The sequence below is a fragment of the Balaenoptera borealis genome (genome assembly GCF_965194805.1).
Source record: "Balaenoptera borealis genome assembly, chromosome: 10".
In the NCBI taxonomy this organism is placed as follows: Eukaryota; Metazoa; Chordata; class Mammalia; order Artiodactyla; family Balaenopteridae; genus Balaenoptera; species Balaenoptera borealis.
In genome coordinates, this window is record NC_138874.1 from 105,952,730 (window position 1) to 105,973,423 (window position 20,694).

A 20,694-nucleotide genomic window follows, 5' to 3' on the forward strand; every position below is an offset into this window, starting at 1 on the left:
TGAATCAGCTGGCACCTTGAACGTGAACTTCCCAGCCTCCAGACAGTCTGGATTATGAGAATTAAATGTCTGTTATGACTATGAGAAATAACTATCTGTTGTTTAAGTCATCCAGTCTATGGTATTTTGTTATAGCAAACTGAGCTAAGACAAATCATAAGATGAAATCTCGCAGAACTCTGATTCATTCTGTTCTTGGTGATGTTCTCATCATGGCAGGCTTCTCTCTTCACCAGCTTTGTGAGTGTATTAGTTTTCTATGGCTGCTGTAAGCAATTATCACAGACTTGGTGGCTTAAACAACAAAAATTTATTTTCTTACAGTTCTGGTGGTCAGAGTCTTACAAGAATCTCACTGGGATAAAAGGTGTTGGCAGGGCTCTGTTCCTTCTGGAGGCTCTGGGGAGAATCTGCTTCCTTGCCTTTTCCACTTTCTGGAGGCCTCCTGCATTCCTTGGCTTGCATCCTCTTCCTCCATATTCAAAGCCAGCAATGTTGGGCCAAGTGTTTCTCAAACTGCCTCTCTAGTTCTCTGGAGCATGGAAGATTCTCTGCTTTAATGTTAGTGAGAAAACTATCAAGACAATTAAAAACGAATATTTGGGGGAAAAAAACGACTCACAGGGTTAGATTAGGCCCAACTAGATAATCCAAAATAATCTCCTCATCTCAAGTCCTTGACTTCAATCACATCTGCAAAGTCCTTTTTGCCATATGAGGTATCATATTCAGGGGTTTTGACAATGAGGACGGGAACTCTTTGGGGGTGTAACTGTCATTTTGCCCATCGTGGGAGGTTCTACACGCTCACACACCTTCCTAAACCAGTTTATAAAACATAACAAGACAAAGCAGAAAACTCCTGCATCTGTTTCTCCTGCATCTGTACTTCTTCCCTTGAGTCAGCATTTGTGCCTCAATATTTCACAGAACCTCTAGTCTCATTTCAGTGTTTGTGGCAAATGGAGACAGAATCCATGTATGTCTAATACTCCAGCTGTTGTTCCCCTGTGTAGGTGTAGAAAGAATCGGGCTGGGGCTTCAGGAAGCACGGCCTGGTGAACAGAAAGGAGACCACGGAAGCGAGCTTTGGGTTGATCAGGATTGATCGTTGGGTCTCCTTGTTTGTAAGACAGGGAGGAGAAAGGGTTCATTCAACGCTTCCAAGGCCTCCTTCACTTTTCCCTTTCTCCAGAGTCTGTGGCTGTGTGTTTCTACTCTGTTCTCTCCTATCCCTCCTCCGAGTTGCCTGCTGCTATGGAAACGCCCTCAGGGTCCTGCCTCTATCATTCTATTCTCATCTCTCATTTTTCAGTTCTTTCTTAAACTCACCTCCTGCCATCTATTTCAATGTTGTCCTCTGGATTCATTCCTTGCATTTTTGTTCTCAGAATCACCCCTAGGATTTAGACATTCACTCATTTCAGGTGCCTGGCTCATTTGAGACATGATCCCTCTATAATTGTAATATGCCTGGGCTTGCGCTTTCTGTATGATTAATCAAGTTATGACCTCGGCAACACAGGCCTGTTTCAAACTTTTATAAGATGCCTGGGAGTTCCAATGCTATTTAAGGGAAGATATAAATAGGAATTGTTCATTTAGAAGTCCTCCCAGGTGTTGAAAAGCAATCACCTGGTAACACCAAGGTACAGTATTAATATTTTTTCCAGAAAGACCCTATTTCTACTTGCAGTTTTACAGATTTCATACTTTGCAAAGCTGGATGGAAGTCTTCATAGGCCCATCAATCAACACTTATCTTTCAAACAGCCTTCTGGACCTGGGTCAGGGGAAAATTAATTTCATAATAGAACCACAGTTTTCTTCTTAGGAACTTGAGATGTTTGTTCATTGCCAAGAGCACAAGACTATAAAAGATAGTCCCTCATGTAACAGATATTACTTCATAAATGTGAGATCAGGGTAATCCTTTAGAATTTGGGGAGACTTTTCCAAATTGGTGGAGCTAAAGGCCGCAATGGTATCTGCTTCTTTGGGTGATTGCCCCAGGCAATGTCATGGCGCTTTGGCAAAGACTCAGCATCAGTATGCATAGTTGACTCCTCCTCATCCATCGCTAGTTTCTCTTGTGAGATTCCATCTTTCAATATTGATTGAGAGCCCATCATGTGCTCAAGATGCTCAAAGTCTTGAGCATCTGGCCAAGAAGTCCTGTGGCCTTTCCTCTGAAATGTCCCCATGTCTTCACCTCTACCATCCCACCTGATCTCCTTGACTTGCAGCTTCAATTGCTCCGGCAAATTAAATCAACATACCACCTGCTACCAGAGTGATCTCCTCCAAACACTCACACGATAAAATTGGTTTAAAGTCTGTTGTTTGCCCATATCTTGCTAGACAATATCAAAACTCCTGAACATGGCCCCCCACTCCTACCCATCTGGTCTCACCTGCTCGCAGCACCCATCTTAAGCCCCTACTATAACTCTAGGCTTAAGCAGTAAGAGAAACTTACCTGAGATACTCTTCTCTCTTTTCTACCTTCTATACTCTGGTTGTCCTTCAAGACTAAGTTCAGTCTTTTCCTCCCCAACACGTTGATTGTTGGAGGATCAAGGAAGATGTAGAAGGTTGCACATCAATGTTTGCTTTAACATCCCAGAAGCAGGATGGGCAGGAGGCTGGGAAAAGAGAGAGAAGTAAACCAAAAAAAAGGTTACTGTTTATATATTTTTAAAATATAATATCTATTTACATAAAATATATTTCTGGGCGTGTTTCTCTTCAATAAGAGATGAGTGGAAGTATTGCCACCAAAATAGGAATATCTCAGGGTGGCGGGAGTACTGGCGATTTTCACTGTTCACCCTCCTCTTTCTCTGAACTGTTCCCCTTGATTTCAGTGAGTGTGCATTGGTGGTGCTCAGAGTCGCAATGTTGACCAAAGCATAGAGGCATTTCCTCTGTGTTCTAGATGCTTTACATCTAGTACCACATTGGAGCCTCACAACTGATACAGGATGACATCAGTACTACTGTTGCCCTCAGTTTGCAATGGGGTGCAGAGGCCCAGAAAAGATCATTAACTTGCCTGAGTCACATGGCTCATATGTGGCAACACCAGTCTTGATCCAGATTTAACCATGAGGCAAAACTGCTTTGCTAATTAAGAAAAGACATTAACGCCATCTTCACTCTGGGAAAGTGAAGGTCCTCCTTTCTGGGTGTTTCTTTTCATGATCTGCCCTGCAATCCACCTGCCAGACACCTCTGTGTGGCCAGAGGGCAGCTTCATCTCATCTTCGTCCTCCCATCCCGGTCCTGGGCACAGAGCTGGCTCCTAGGGAAAGTTTACTTGAGGAAGATTGCTAATCCTTACTCTCTCTTTCCAACAAAATGATGAAGCCAGAGAAAGAGTTTGAAACACAGTATCTCTTGGTTTATAAATGCTAGTGTGGATATAGAGAAAAAAGAAAAAAACACCCTGATTTCTAATATGTACCTTATTAAAGTTATTACTGGGTTTTAAATTGCATGTGAAGACTGAATTCAACAACTAGAAAAAGCTATTAAGCCTTTAATATAGAGTGGAAGTTGTTGTTTTTAAAAATGCACATTCTGTGTAATATACACCCTAAATTAGACCTGCCAGAGAAATGGACTATTTTACAGTTATCATTCATGCAGACTTCAAGGGAAAGCTGACTGACTGAAGTTCCTGCTTGCTCAAGGGTCATATTTCACACTGCAAACTTTTAACCATGCTTTTGCAAGTCATAATTAATGTTAAAACGAGCCCAAAATTATCACAATTTTTATGGTGGTGAATAAGGGAAACCCATAAGTAGCTTCACCACAAACATTAGGTAGAACCATATTTTGTATTAGTCACTGAATAATGTGCCCATTAGAAAGATGCTTGGGATAAACTGGACTTTATTGCACCCTCATCATTTCATGAGCTGCAACAAACTGCAAGAGTCAGGTCAACTTGCAGGTCGAGCTGTGTGGGAAGTTCTTTTAACACCGTGCTGGGACCTTTAACGATGGGTGTTTTTAAAGGGCTTGTGTGATTAGGTGATGTTCTCTCAAGATAATCTCCTTTTTTAATTAATTCAAAGTTAACTGATAAGGGACCATAACTGTATCTCAAAGTCTCTTCAGTTTTGTGTGTGTGTGTGTGTTATTTATTTTTATTTTTTTAATTTAATTTAATTTGTTTATTTTATACAGCATGTTCTTATTAGTTATCTATTTTATATGTATTAGTGTATATATGTCAGTCCCAATCCCCCAATTCATCCCACCCCACCACCCCCCGCTTTCCCCCCTTGGTGTCCATACGTTTGTGCTCTACATCTGTGTCTCTATTTCTGCCTTGCAAACCAGTTCAGCTGTACCATTTTTCTAGATTCCACATATATGCGTTAATATACAATATTTGTTTTTCTCTTTCTGACTTACTTCACTCTGTATGACAGTCTCCAAGTCCATCCACATCCCTACAAATGACCCAGTTTCATTCCTTTTTATGGCTAATATTCCATTGTATATATGTACCACATCTTCTTTATCCACTCATCTGTCGATGGGCATTTAGGTTGCTTCCATGACCTACCAGGCTATTGTAAATAGTGCTGCAATGAACACTGGGGTGCATGTGTCTTTTTGAATTATGGTTTTCTCTGGGTATATGCCCAGTAGTGGTATTGCTGGGTCATATGGTAATTCTATTTTTAGTTTTTAAGGAACCTCCATACTGTTCTCCATAGTGGCTCTATCAATTTGCATTCCTACCAACAGTGCAAGAAGGTTCCCTTTTCTCCACACCCTCTCCAGCATTTGTTGTTTGTAGATTTTCTGATGATGCCCATTCTAACTGGTGTGAGGTGATACCTCACTGTAGTTTTAATTTGCATTTCTCTTATTATTAGTGATGTTGAGAAACTTTTCATGTGCTTCTTGGTCATCTGTATGTCTTCTTTGGAGAAATGTCTATTTAGGTCTTCCGCCCACTTTTTGATTGGGTATTCTGTTTTTTTAATATTGAGCTGCATGAGCTGTTTATGTATTTTGGAGATTAATTTTTTGTCCATTGATTCATTTGTAAATATTTTCTCCCATTCTGAGGGTTGTCTTTTCGTCTTGTTTATAATTTCCTTTGCTGTACAAAATCTTTTAAGTTTCATTAGGTCCCATTTGTTTATTTTTGTTTTTATTTCCCTTACTCTGGGAGGTGGCTCAAAAAAGATCTTGCTGTGATTCATGTCAAAGAGCTTTCTTCCTGTGTTTTCCTCTAAGATATAGTGTCCGGTCTTACATTTAGGTCTTTAATTCATTCTGAGTTTATTTTTGTGTATGGTGTTAGGGAGTGTTCTAATTTCATTCTTTTACATGTAGCTGTCCAGTTTTCCCAGCAGCACTTATTGAAGAGACTGTCTTTTCTCCATTGTACATCCTTTATCATAGATTAATTGACCACAGGTGCATGGGTTTATCTCTGGGCTTTCTATCCTGCTCCATTGATCTATATTTCGTTACTGTCGATTTCCTCTTTTATAGCTGTTAGCAGTTGCCTTATGTATTGAGGTGCTCCTATGTTGGGTGCATATATATTTATAATTGTTATATCTTCTTCTTGGTTTGATCCCTTGATCATTATGTAGTGTCCTTCCTTGTCTCTTGTAACATTCTTTATTTTAAATCTATTCTATCTGATATGAGTATTGCTACTCCAGCTTTCTTTTGATTTCCATTTGCATGGAATAAGTTTTTCCATCGCCTCACTTTCAGTCTGTATATATCCCTAGGTCTGAAGTGGGTATCTTGTAGACAGCATGTATATGAGTCTTGTTTTTGTATCCATTCAGCGAGTCTGTGTCTTTTGGTTGGAGCATTTAATCCATTCACATTTAAGGTAATTATCGATATGTATGTTCGTATTACCATTTTCTTAATTGTTTTGGGTTTGTTTTTGTAGGTCCTTTCTTCTCTTGTGTTTCCCACTTAGAGAAGTTCCTTTAGCATTTGTTGTGAGCTGGTTTGGTGGTGCTGAATTCTCTTAGCTTTTGCTTGTCTGTAAAGCTTTTGATTTCTCCATCAAATCTGAATGAGATCCTTGCTGGGCAGAGTAATCTTGGTTGTAGGTTCTTCCCTTTCATCACTTTAAATATATCATGCCACTCCCTTCTGGCTTGTAGAGTTTCTGCTGAGAAATCAGCTGTTAACCTTATGAAAGTCCCTTCACTTTTGCCATATAATGTGCACTCATCACGGGAGTGAAACCCCATCATATCACAAGTTCTGCCCACATTCAAGGGGAGGGGATTATACAGGACATGTACACAAGGAGGCAAGAGTCTTAGGGGACATGTTGAAATTCTGCCTCCCAGTCACCCAGTAGGAAGTGGCATTTCTGTGACATGAAGGCCCATACACTTGACATCAAGGTCTGGGTTCAGAAACACTCTGGAATATCTAAAAGATGAAAGAATGGTTATGAAAGCACACTGCAGCCTGCAAAAGGCTAGGAGAATGGGGGTTAGTATTACTGTTTCTCATCCATCAGGGTCCCCTCTTTTTCCTCCATCTATGCTATAAAGACCTTACTGATCTCTGGAGTTTAGCTCACCTGATCCCTGCCTTCTCTGAATGTTGTTTCCCTTCCTTAGTTACCTTCATGGCAACAAGTTTACTTTTTCCTTTGTTGATTTTTTCTCATTTGTCCTTTTAGTAGGCTGGATAATGCCTGTAGAGATATGAGGTCCTAAACCCTGGAATCTGTAAATGTTACAGATTTGGAAAGGGGGGTTTGCAGATATGAGTAATTTAAGGATTTTGAGAAGGGGAGATTATCCTGGATTATCCAGGTGGGCCCTAAATGTAATCACAAGTGTCCCATAAGTGAGAGGCAAAAGAAGATTTGACACCCAGAAAAGGAGAAAGCTATGTGAAAACACAACAGAGAGAGATGTAAAGATGCTGGCCCTGAAGACTGGAGTGATGTGACCATAAGCCAAGATACGCTGGCAGCCACTGGAAGCTGGAAGAGGCAAGGAACTGATTCTCCCTTTGAGCCTCCGGAGGAAACATAGCACGGCTGACACTCTGGTTTCGGCCACTGATATTGATTTTGGATGTCTGGCCTCCAGAACTGTAAGAGAATACTTTTCTGCTGTTCCAAGCTGCCAAGTTTGTAGTAATTTGTTATAGCAGCTACAGGAAACACAGTCTGTAGGAGCCTTGAGAGATTTCCTAGAATGTTGTGTAGTCATTAAAAATATTCAATGAGACTTTGTAACCACACGAAAAACATTCATGCTACAGTGTTCTCAAAAAGCAGGGTTAAAAATAAAAGTTGCTGGTGTAGTAAGCACAGCTATGTAAAAATGCAGAGAAAAGAGACTGGAAAGAACAGGGAGTAGTACTAGAGCTGATGATGTTTCCTCTTTCTACGTTTTGTTTTCAAAATCTAGTGAACCCTATTGCTTCTGTACTGGGAAACTTTGTAATTTTCTAAGAGAAGGTGCCTCTGGTAGCTTCTGAAGTGCTGTCTATTGCTTGGTTATCATACTGGGCAATAACAAAGATGCCAAGGTCTAGACTCTCCACTGTGGACTGAGTTAGAGTGAGACAGGGACTGTGTCTGCCTCGTTCACTGCTGTACCCTCTGTACAGGGACGGTGCACGTTTGTTGACTGACAATGAGCAGTTGGACAAGTGTTCAGGGCCCTGCTCACAGCACTAACTTCCTTTAAACAACAGAGGTGAGGAGAAGGGTGCCTTGAACAGAGCTGGCTTGCATACAGAAGGCACTCAGCATTGGATGGATTAAACCACATGGCAGGAAGTTATCCTGGGCAGGGCATGAGTGCACTGCAAACATGCAATGGGACATGACTGGGATACTGGCCACATCCTCCAGATTAGGAAGGTCAGTGTCTTAGTCTGTTCAGGCTGCTGTAACATAAGACCATAGAGTGGGTAGCTTATAAAAACAGAAGTTTATTTTTCACAGTTCTGGGGGCTGTAAGTCCAAGTCAAGGCATGGTCAGATTTGGTGTCTGGTGAGAGCCCACTTCTTGGTTCATAGAGGGTCTTCTAACTGTGTCCTTGTGTGGCAGAAGGGGTGAAGGAGCTCTCTGGGGTCCCTTTCATAAGGACACTAATCCCATTCATGAGGGCTCCACCCTTATAACCTAATAATCGTCCCCAAAGCGCCACCTCCAAATACCATCACACTGGGGGTTAGGATTCAACACATACATTTTGGGGGGACATAAACATTTAGCCCATCACAGTCAGAAAAGAAAAGATTTTGGTGGGGGGCAGAGAGGATCCTTTCCTGATGCTTAAAATGCACCCCAGCCCTGGAGGGTACGTGTGTGTGAAAACATAAAGGTACCTCCTCCTTCCTTCAGCTCTCTCTGAAAATCAAAGATTAGGTGCTCCCACAGTGACTGGGGAGTAAACTGAAGGACTGGAATTAATGAAAGAATAAATGGCCAAAATTCTGTGTTTTACAGAACACATGAGCGTAATGAACATGTCTGTTCTCCTACTATATCCCTAGCATTTATCATAAGGCCCAGTACTTGGAAGACACTTGGCAAATATTTGTTAAATGAATGAAAGAAAACCCAGGAAGTCCCCTGAGCAGTGATGGGAAAGAGGATTCTCCTCCATCCCCTTCCCCACTCACCAGGGGACAGGTGTCAGCACACCTGGGGGAGCCCAGAAGCACAAGAAGAAGTCAGGCAGGGGAGAGCCAGAGCCTAGCAGCAGAGGCCTGAGCCCCACACTCCCCCTCAGCCTCTCCTCCTCAGGAAGGAAAGTGCCCAGGGATCCTGGGAAACCCTTGAAACTTTGGCTTCTGGATTTCCTCACTCAAGGAGTGAAATGGGGAAATTAATAGTGACCTCCATTCCCCAAGATTATGGGGATTAACTCAACAAGACTTGCAAAGTGCTTTTAAAATTCAATTTTCAGGGCTGAGGAGGCAGGCTGCTGTGGTAGAGGAGATGGGCTTTCCTGCTCATGGGGTCACATCTGGGGCCTTTGTCAAGAAGGAAAGTAATTTCAAGATAGTGATCAGCAAAGGTCAGACCAAGGACACCAGAGATCAAGGCAAGGGAAGGAAGGGGGCGGTCAAGGGACAGCGAGAGGAAGGCAAGGACCTTGTTTTGAGCAGTCCCCAGACAATCTCTACAATGGTGAGAGGGAGGCAGGGTACCCAGGTCCTAGTCCAGTCAGCGACCTTGAACCTCAGCTTCCCATCTGGGGGAAAAGAAAGTGGTTGGATTCAATATGGCTAAGGGCCCTTTCCGATTTGTCAATTGATGCTATTTCTAGCTTCTGGGGTGCACATTTTCCAAGAATAAAGGGGAACAGAGTTTTGCGCCACACCACACCCTACATTGATAACCTCATCTTTGATTGGATAATTTGAGTTTTCCAGAACTAGAATTTGGAAATATGAACAATTTTGGAAGCAAACGGTTGTTGAAAACACAGACCTAGAACTTACGACGTTAAGCCCCTTCAAATACATTATCCTTTTCTTTTTGTTTAAAGAAAACCAAAAAACCCCAACAGAAGGAGAACCAATAACTTTAACTCCCTCTTTTCGAATCACAAGCTTGAAAACTACCTGGCTGATGAAGCTCAGTTGAAGTTTCCAACATCACCCTTGGATAGTGTCATGTGGTGGAAGGACGTGGCTTTGCAGCTGCCTCCGTGGCCATGAATGAACTGTGTTGGATGAGCAGGTCACCAAACCTTCCTGACTCACTGTTGTCACCTCTGACACATTGGAGTATGATGTGGATTAGGACTAATTTAGGCAAACTGTCTCGCTCTGTATTGGCCCAGGGTAACTCCTCAATCCATTAATATTATTATTTTGGAATTGTAATTAACAATTAAACATTTGAAGTATATGATGCTCTAAGTATTACGAACGTAAAAGATAGAAATTCCTTTGTAGATACTTCCAACTCTTCTAGCTACTAAGACAACAAAGGCATTAAAACAAAACAAAACCCCTGAATGTCCACACAGGGTTCCGATCACCCAAAGAGCACAAGTTGCAAAAAATCACTTTTTTCCCCAACAACAGTAGAATTTAACTCAAAGCATGGTAGCATCTTCAGAAAACTCACAGCATGGGAGAAAAGTGCTATCAGCCTGCAAGTGCCTAGATGTCACACCCAGAGTGCCAAAATCTGTGATACGATACCATGATGTGTTGGTGCAAAAGGGCAAAATGTTTTTCGTTGTTATTGCAATGTGTTGTGTGTGTGTTTCTTTTGCCCCCAGTTCACATACCATCAGCAGAGCTGAATAACTATTCATATTACCTGGAGGTCATTTTTCCTCCCAAGAAACTCAGAGCAGGTTACTGAAGGGAAAGGGAAATAAGAGTGTTCCTGATGATGGGGAGAAATCAGAGAGGATACACAGTTTCACTCAGCATGGCCCTCGGAGGGGTCTCGGCTCGGAGGGCAACCTGATAGCGAAGCTAGAATCTCCGTCTATCGATGTACTGAATTGATGGCAAGGAAAAGAATCCTCCCCAGACACAAAAGTACACTTGTTTTCAGATTAATGTATCCTGAATGTAAGCTTTTCAACCCCTTCTCTGAAGGAGTTAATGCGTGCTTGCTTCAGGCAGAGGCAGAGCCTTGGTAGTGTTATTTTTTAAAGTATTTGCTTGCAGAAGTGACCTGACCACTTGCTCGTTAATATACAGAAGGACTGTTCTTTCCTAATATCTCAGGATACAAATTCACGAGGACACTAAAAAGTTTGTTTAAACTGGTGGCGACAGAGAGACAAGCCACGGTGCACGCTGGATGGAGGTGACATGCTTCCCCCTGGCAAAATCTAAAGTTGTCTCTTCTGGGCCCCCATTTCCTCCTTCCACTTGCTACAGAGGATCTCAGTTACCTGCTGTTAAGCATCTTGGCCTTATCTTTGTGTAACCAATGCCCATTTCTCTTTTCAAAAATGACTAACAGGAATCCAGGGTATTGTGTTGAATTTTAATGGGTTATTTTGTTCCTGGTGTGTTGGTTTCCAAAAATTCTGAGAGTGGTTTCCTCTCTCCTGGTCCTTTAAAAATAAGACTAGGAATCCTCATCTCTGGTGATGTTGAGAGTAGACGTCTTTCTAACAGCTGGGAAGGCTCAGTGGTATAAGATTTTGGAGAAAAACAAATCATATGGGGACCTATATTTTAGGATCTTTGAAATTAAGATACAGAATTTGCTCGAAGTCTAAAGTGAGAGAGGCCAGGGAGTATAGACACCGCCCCCTGGATGTGTGCAGTTGTGGGACCCTCTCTCTCAAAAAATGATTAGATTGACTTCTCACAAGTAACAAGACAAATAATTCCATACTCTTTATTAAAGCCATCTCTCAACGTTTGAACATTGGAGGAGTATAGGTGTACTTTATGGAAATGTGTAAGACTAAGGGGTTTTCTTTTCTTTTTTCTCCCTCCCTTTTTTTTCCTTCCTTCCTTCCTTCCTTCCCACCTTCCCTCTCTTCCTTTCCTCCTTCCTTCATTTCCTTTTTATTTTTATTTTTTTGAGAAAATAAATCCAGAATTTTGTCTTTAGAGCTCAGTAATTTCCTAGATATCATGTCATGGAAAAGATTCTGTACCCAATGGCACTGGCTTAGGTTGAACTTGCTGTGAGTCACGCTGCAGTTTCCATGAATAGCTATCACCTTTTCCAAGATCACTAGGAGGGATTGTGCTTTTTACAGTGCACATGTAGTACACCTTTCCCCTAAACAGAATTTGGTCTCAACCCGAGTATAAACTCCTTCAGTTTATTTTTTAACATCTTTATTGGAGTATAATTGCTTTACAACGGTGTGTTAGTTTCTGCTGTATAACAAAGTGAATCAGCTATACATATACATATATCCCCATATCTCCTCCCTCTTGCGTCTCCCTCCCACCCTCCCTATCCCACCGGTGGGATAGGGAGGGTGGTCACAAAGCACCGAACTGATCTCCCTGTGCTATACGGCTACTTACCACTAGCTATCTATTTTACATTTAGTAGTGTATATATGTCCATGCCACCCTCTCTCTTCATCTCAGCTTATCCTTCCCTCTCCCCATGTCCTCAAGTCCATTCTCTACGTCTGCGCCTTTATTCCTGTCCTGCCCCTAGGTTCTTCAGAACCATTGTTTTTTTTTTTTTTTTTTAGATTCCATATATATGTGTTAGCATACGGTATTTGTTTCTCTCTTTCTGACTTACTTCACTCTGTATGACAGACTTTAGGTCCATCCACCTCACTACAAATAACTCAATTTCGTTTCTTTTTATGGCTGAGTAATATTCCATTGTATATATGTGCCACATCTTCTTTATCCAGTCATCTGTCGATTTGACATTTAGGTTGCTTCCATGTCCTGGCTATTGTAAATAGTGCTGCAATGAACATTGTGTTACATGACTCTTTTTGAATTATGGTTTTCTCAGGGTATATGCCTGGTAGTGGGATTGCTGGGTCGTATGGTAGTTCTGTTTTTAGTTTTTTATAAACTCCTTCAATTTTTAGAGAAGCTATAATGTCCTGGTTTTGAAAGCTGGGGGCAGTAGAATTAGCTCTTCTACATACAACAATTGGAGGCTTTTTGCACAGTTGGGATATACCATATAACTAATGGTCTTCTATAACATCATTTTAACACATGCATAATTTTTCTTATTGCTCAAAATCTTGTTTGGATAACTAATATTTTGGACAAATGCAAGCCTGTTTCAAGAAACACATCTTTCTTTCATTAACAGATAATTCATAGGAGTATTCAACTGCCAGGTCCCATTTATCATTCTTCCTCTTTCCCATGAAGTTATAATGAGTTAGCACCCATCACACACAAGTAAAGAAGAAAAGGCTGCTTACCTGGGTTGTCATAGCAGCCAGTGTTCTCTCCCTGCCCCAGTCCAAGAACCATGTCACGCCCCATGCCAGCTATATATTCCCAAGTCGAAAGTATATCTAGTCCATCTTCTGGCCAAAAGTTCTCATTTTGGTTCCATCTATTCCTGGAATATTAAGTAGAAAGACTTCTGCTTGCCTTTCAAAGCCTTCGTACATGCTCCCAAACCACCTTCCCATCATCTTCCCCCTCCTCTTCCACTCTGAAACTGGATGCTTTGTGTTGTCTTGAACACACTGTGTACTTTCTACCTGCAACTTCTGTTTACATTGTCCTTTTCATCAGAAGTCCCCTCTCCACTCCCAGCTTCTGCCTGCTGACATCCTCCTATTGGTTACCAAATCCCATTGGTCCATGGAGACTTCCTAATTCCTCTCACAGATGTGACCTTTGCCTACTTTGCCAATAGAGACCTTCCTTGATCACCCTTATTGCAGCCATTTATTCACTGGAGATCCCACTCCTACTTGACTGTACATTTGTAAAGGCAAAGTCAATGTCATCTCTGCAGCCAACAACACTTTGCATTTAGGAGGCCCTCACTCTCTGTTTGGTGTAATGAACTAAAGGACTCAGTGCTTCCTTTGAACCCATCATAGATATTTGCATATGAAAGGACCCTAAGCTGGCCCAACTCTTGATGCTCCAACTGGATGGAATCACCTGGGGGTTTTGTGACCAAGGATTGGGCAAAGTTTTCTTAGACACGGATATCTCAGCCATGATATCAAATGCATGATCCATAAAAGAAAAAATAGATAACCTGGACTTAACCAAAATTAAGAATTTTGCTCTTCAAAACACCCTCTTAAGAAAATAAAATGATATGCCTCAGACTGGAATAAAATATGTGTACATCACATATTTGACAAAGGACTTGTATCCAAAATATATAAAAAATACTCTAAATTCAACAGTAAGAAAACAAACAACTCAATTAGAAAATGGGTAAGACTTGTACAGATGTTTCACCAAACAGGACATATAAATGGCAAATGAGCACATGGAAAGGTGTTCAACATCATTAGCCATTAAGGTTACGTACATAAAAATAGAGGCATAATGAGATACCACTCCACACCTATTAGAATTGCTAAAATTAAAAAAAAAAAAACATTGTTGATACCAAGTGCTGATGAGGATGTAAAGCAACTAGACCACATCTCATACGCTGCTGGTGGGGATGTAACACGGTACAGGCTTGCTAGAAAACAGCTTGGCAGTTTCTTATAAACATACGCAAAACACACACCCTTTCAGTCACACTCCTGGACATTTATTCAAGAGAAATGAAAATGTATGTTCACGCAAAAACCTCTACACGAATGTTCATATAAGTTTATAGTAATAACCCTAAACTGGAAACAACCCAAATATCCTTGAACAGGTGAGTGGATAAACAAACTGTGGTACATCCATACCAGGGAATATTACTCAGTAGTAAAAGGGATCAAATGATTGATCGATGCAAACAACCTAGATGGATTATGCTGAGTGTGACAAGCCATTCCTAAAGAGTTACACACTGTATGATTCCATTTACATAACATTCCTAATGTTGTAAAACTGCAGTAATAGAGAACAGGTCATTGGTTGCCGGGGGTTAGAGCTGGAGAAAGGGTGCAGCAATCAAGGGACTTTCTTTGTGGTGAAGGAACAGCTCTGTACCCTGGTTGTAGCAAGAGTTTCTAGAATCTAAAATTTCATAAATCAACACTCAAAATATTCATGTAAATACTGTTGAAATCCAAGTTAAGATTTTTACCTGAATTAATAGTATTGCACCCTGTCGGGTCCCAGCTTTGACAATATACTGCAGTTATATCCCATATTATCACTGATGTCATCAGCAGAGAATCTGGGTGAAGAGTACGCAAGAATTCTCAGTACAACTTTTCCAAAATCTTGTGAGTTTTTACTTCAAAATAGAAAGTTATATTAGAAATAGCACATAAATACGTATAAAATTACAATTATGTTGAGTGCTGCAAAGGAAAGATACATGACGTGATGGAAACCTGCGCTAGCGGGATTGACCTGGTTATGAAGGTCAAGAAAGGCTTGAAAATGAGCTGAGATCTATAGGAAGGGTAGAGGTTCATGAGGTGAAAAGGGCTAGGAGGTTGTATCCAACTCCCTTGACTTAGGAAAAATTCAGTAAGGTAGGAAAATAGTTCTTTTCGTGAACCTCCAAAGCTGAAACACATAAACATACAGAAAATCAGTGATGCCTCATCTAAGGTGGGTTGGGAAAGAAGGCTTCTGGGGCTTAGAAAACCCCTAAGCTTCTGGGCAAATTAGAAGGGCAGGGGGAGGGGTAGAGGGGGTGGGTGCATACCCCAAGAGTTCAAGTTAGGAGCCCTCAGAGCGAGACCCCAAATCACTGCAGGGCTGCTGAGGTAGGTGCTAGCCCCAGCCATTACTCGTGAAGGGCTTGCCCATTCACCCTCCCCTTTCAGCCTGGACCATCCAGCAAGGCAATTGACCTCTTTGGATCACAGCCTTCTCATCCATAAAGTGAACTAGACCAAATGACCTCTCCGTTGACTTAGCCTCTGCATTTGGTGATTCTAGTTTCTGATTTTTGACCTCTGTATTCAAATTATACTTTTATTTTTGCCTAGTAGCTCACCCTTATGAATACTTAGCTAAATACGGAGGGAAATTGTCATGTCTATATTATGGAAAGACACTTCCTTTTAAAGTCATCCACACTTCCTTTTAAAGTCATCCTTCTGCTTGAGAGAGTTCAGTGGTGATCTGGAAGCTCAGATACAAGGCACAGACTGCATCTCTGGATCTCTGGAAATGATCACGTTGGGTCAAATACAGAGAACCGTTCACTCACTAAGTTCCAGTGAAAACGAGAAACTGGATGTGTTACGATATAGCCTTCCAACCAAGGGAGGATTTACATTTTCTCTTAATAGTAATTTGACTGAGCTAATATTTATACATTTAATAAAATTTTCAACATTTTAGTTAAAATGTTATTTTTATGTAGTCCTCCAATCAGGAAGATTTAAATTATGTTCATTAGTGATACCATGTTCAGTGGCTGAAGCCATAACATTAGAGGGAGCCCAACTGATGGGCAGAAATATATTTGCTTAACAGAAAAAAGAGAGAATAAGACAAAGGCAGACATGACTAGGAAGAGATTTTTTTTTTGGAAGGCTGACATTTTTCTACTGATCCTCCTTCAAAGCAAATTATTACTTACCTTTCCACCTAGTCTGATAAAATAATCACAAATATTTTGAATGACTGCATTGAAAGGTGGATTTAGAACATTTAGTGCTCACAATGATCAGGTCTAGGGATGCAGAATGGTTATGTATGGTTTCATTTTAACTCTCAACCAACCAAAACATAGGTGTTTATCTTTAAGCCTGTGGAGCAGAGCATCTAATTGATCCCACTTGGGAGACAGACGGTGAATAATGGGCCATTATATTTTGACAGACACACAATTGCCTTGAACTTGTCAGGAGTTCAGGTGTGGGGATCCAGCTACCTGGGGCAGTGGCTGGAATGTGATGGTTTCTGAGCTCCTGATCACGCATCTGCCCGCTGCAGCCCTTGTAGGGCCCAGCTCCATTTCACAGGAATAACTCACCTATTCATGAACAATGAGGTTCAAATTGTACTTTCCTTTAACACAACATTAACTCTCAAAGAGCTGGAAATTCAGCACTCGGATCCGTGAGCTTAGATTGCAAATCAGTCACTGAGAACATTATATGAGCAGTAATCCCATTAAATATATCATCTTGCAAATATCTAAATCCAGTTAATTAACTTGTATTGCAAAAGAGCTCGGAGATATAGTTTTCAGAGAGCAACCATACATTTTAGGGCCCTAATTATACTTAAAGCAAATTCCAGGCTCTACTTTTTGTACAAAATAGGTGGAAAAATGCCTTCTAAGAAAAAAATGGATTGATGGAGGGCTCCATTTATGAGATTTGAACAGAAATGATATCCAAACATCTAAAAAATTAACTGCTTTCTTGCATAAACTTTTTATTTGCATTGTAGGGAGATTTTTTAATAAAAGGATTAAACAAAGTCTGCCATTTTAATTAAAATTCATAGCAATACAATGTCATCTTTACAATGGTCATAGAAATTAACTAGATCCTGGATTTAGCGATCCTTCAGAGTTCAGAATAATATGACTTTAGCATGATACCAAAACCCTCAAGATGTATAAACTTTAAAATAATCATAGCAAGGACTTAAAAATAAATAATAATAATTTCACCTAATGAAAATCCCTTTACTGAGTTAGAAATGTATGACAAAAATGCTGAATATGTTTTTAGTGGTCAGTAATGATCTGGAATGTGTTTATATGTAGTTATACCACCGTCTGAGATGTATATATAAACATATATTTGCATATGTGTATTTTGTATAAAACTTGAATAAAGAGAGAGAAAGTGTATGTGTGTGTCCTCTGATGACACCCACTCCCCTTCATGCTTGCTTTGTACCAGCCCCAAACCACTCACCACAGTAGATCTTGAGTAGTATTTGTCAGTACAATAAATCCTCCCAATATATGCTTTTCATTATGTGTCATGAAAAATCCACACCCTCTGTGAAATTCAGGACTGACCTATTTTGAAATAGTTTAAATTGTGGTTTCTCTAGACTATTGTTCAATACAAACATATATATGTTTGCTATCCTAAGAAGAATAGCGATGAAGTATAAGAATACTTTTAATATAAATAGTGCTTTTCTTCCCAATAGCTCAAATTCTCATCCTATGCATTAAATCCATTTATATGTATGAAGAATATATGAAATAAAATGTTTTTTAGAATCTCAGCTTCAGCTGAAGGCTGGGGGTAGACACAGTTTTTAAAAGATGTCAATAGGATCTGATTTATTTATTTATTTTTAATTAATTAATTTATTTATTTATTTATTTTTGGCTGTGTTGGGTCTTCGTTGCTGTGCGCAGGTTTTCTCTAGTTGCAGCGAGCGGGGGCTACTCTTCGTTGCGGTGCGCGGGCTTCTCATTGTGGTGGCTTCTCTTGTTGTGGAGCATGGGCTCTAGGCGCGCAGGCTTCAGTAGTTGTGGCACGCAGTCTCAGCAGTTGTGGCACGCGGGCTCTAAAGCGCAGGCTCAGTTGTAGCCCACGGCTTAGTTGCTCCGCGGCCTGTGAGATCTGCCTGGACCAGGGTTCGAACCCGTGTCCCCTGCATTAGCAGGCGGATTCTTAACCACTGCACCACCAGGGAAGCCCAGGATCGGATTTATTCATGCTAAAATCCATGACCCCATTTGGGGTTCATTATCCTGAATAAAGTCCCCCAGGTAGTCAAAGAAAGACTCTTATTAACAATACCATTCTCGCTATCCAAACGTCACCAACATAAAGCATGCTATCTTATTGGGAAAATGTGTCTTACCGGGTGCTTATTCCAAAACAGTTTTGCGGAACTTGTGGTATTCAAAGCAGACTTAGAAAATAAAGATTTTAGTTCACCAACCAGACTTCTTTAGGCACTTTGCAACCGGAATCTACAGAAAGTCACTTAGCCCTTAACCTCAGAATAGGTTTCTTCATCAAAAGGCTATCAGGTACTTCTGATAGATTGATAATTTCTGGGGAACGTAGACTCACTTTAAGAAAACTTTTTAAAACTACCACTTCACAACCATCCTCTTAAGTGTTTGCTACACATTTCCTAAGTACTGTTTAGCAGTGTACGTGAATTATCATGTATTCCAACAAATAGCTCTGTGAAGTAGGTACTATAATGATTCCCCGTTTTACAGCTGAGGCAATCTACTCTTAGAAATTTGTAATCTATTCAAGGCCAAAAATCTAGCAAGTTAACAGGTTGAGATTCAAATCCAGATCCATCAAACACCAAAGCCTATACTTTTCCCCTCTGAGCTGCACCCTTCTGAGGACAGACACATTGCCCTATACCCTTAACTCTGCAGTACCCAGTTTTGTTTTTGTAAACACACATGAGAATTAAGAATACTAAAGCACTGTTGCTTGGTCATTTGTTATCCAGTGGTGCAGAGGTGGTTAGATCGATACGTTCCACAGTAAACAAGGTGTCCGTTGGCTGAGCCTGGGCGGAACTTTGGGACATGAGAGAATGGAAATGCCACGTATGATATGGGTGACGGCTGTGTGAACATCCCCTCACTGACACGTTTTCTTACAGCAACACATGTATCACTTGTTTGGACACATTTTACACGTCAGGTGGGAAGGACACTCTTGGGTTCCATGATTTGAGGATGTAAGCTGTGTGCATCTAGTGAAAGGGTTAAGTGCCTTCCAGGCCTCCCCGCTTTCCCCGTCTCCTGGATCATGTTGTCTAAAGGCAAGGCTCCCAGCCCCACAGCAAACCGAAGACATATCCTAATGACGGTATAATTAGAAGTATCATTGTGGTAATGATTCTTTTCATCTGGAGCACAGGCTGCACAGAAAAGGCCTCCCATTCAGCTCACTCCCCCTGTCCATCCCTTTGCCTTTCCCTAGGTCAGTAGCACAGGGTTAATACCAGGTGTTTGACAAGTCCTCAGACTTGGGGCTCATCAAATTAATTAAAGAGAAACACATCCAAATTCTAGTGAATTATTTTACTTTAAAAAATGCCTCCCATTCATCTGGCTTGGTGGGTTTGATTAATGAAGATGACAAAGAAACTCTTGTTTCCGCAATCCACAGCCACTTGGTTCGGGTTCAGTGGGCCCAAGGAGAGCCATCCAGGCCTAAATCTGGTCTTTCTTTCCTACTTAAAAATCCAAAGAGTTGAGAAGTTTCTGATTTTATCAGACCCGCCAAGGCAGGAAAGGAAAGACAAAAACATCTTGATTCACTAACTTGACGTAGCCAGAATTGATTTGCTTAACTTAAATACCCCTTTGCTTAACTTAAATACCCCTTAGAAGACTTTTCTTTGTTTTTGTCACACATAGAATAATCCAAAACATTAGGAAAGCATTAGATTAATCAGTATATTTTAATATCCCTAAAACTAACAAACCCTAGAAGGACGCCTTTCAGAGAAACCCTCGCAGCACCTAGCCCTAGGCCTGCATCCCAGGGCTCTCCCATTGTGTCCCCATACCCCTGGGAAAATCCCCCCTGGTGGTAAATATAATGAACAAGGATATGTCAGGGTGTGAATTTAGGAGAGAAAAATAGAGGGTTTGATTCTTAATGGGAGTGATTTGTTTTAATCAAAGATTTTAAATTCTTGTGGATAATTAGGCATCCAAAGTACATCTTGGTTAGAGTTGTTTGCTGCATTAGCAAGATATGTCTGCATAAAAGTAAAGCATTTGAAGATAAATTTGAGCATTTAGATTAAATTTAGATTAAAATGCATATGTTCCTGCCAGGTTAAAAATAAGATCCAACAGACAGCTGTACTAATAAACTTAATATATTAACTAAAGAATAGATACTTAAGATGTGGCTTTTAATAACATTAACCAAATTCATCATGAGATTACGGTTTTAAAGCCCATAAGCTGTAAATACCTTCTTCAATTCTCCAAAACCCTAAAATGCCAAATTTTCCAATCCAAAATCTACCCATTTGGTATTGAGACATTAAATGACATTTTATGATGATCTTTAAAATAATTATTTAGGCATTCGAACATCATTTTTAATTTCATCATTTATTTGAACCTAAAATTTAAAAGAGAGACATTTTCTTTCACCAAGTTACTCTTAAAATTTTGAATTTATTTCTGGGAACTTAAATGT

At 40.5% G+C, this 20,694-nt stretch overlaps 1 long non-coding RNA gene across 1 annotated transcript; it reads right to left on the reverse strand.

Moving 5' to 3' along the window:
• Positions 1-291: 291 nt before the first annotated feature.
• Positions 292-15,636, reverse strand: LOC309635702. Its single transcript, XR_014248973.1, has 3 exons — positions 14,697-15,636; positions 12,895-13,037; positions 292-2,645 (listed from the first exon to the last, which is right to left on the reverse strand). It is a non-coding gene; the product is annotated as an uncharacterized lncRNA (long non-coding RNA).
• Positions 15,637-20,694: the final 5,058 nt, after the last annotated feature.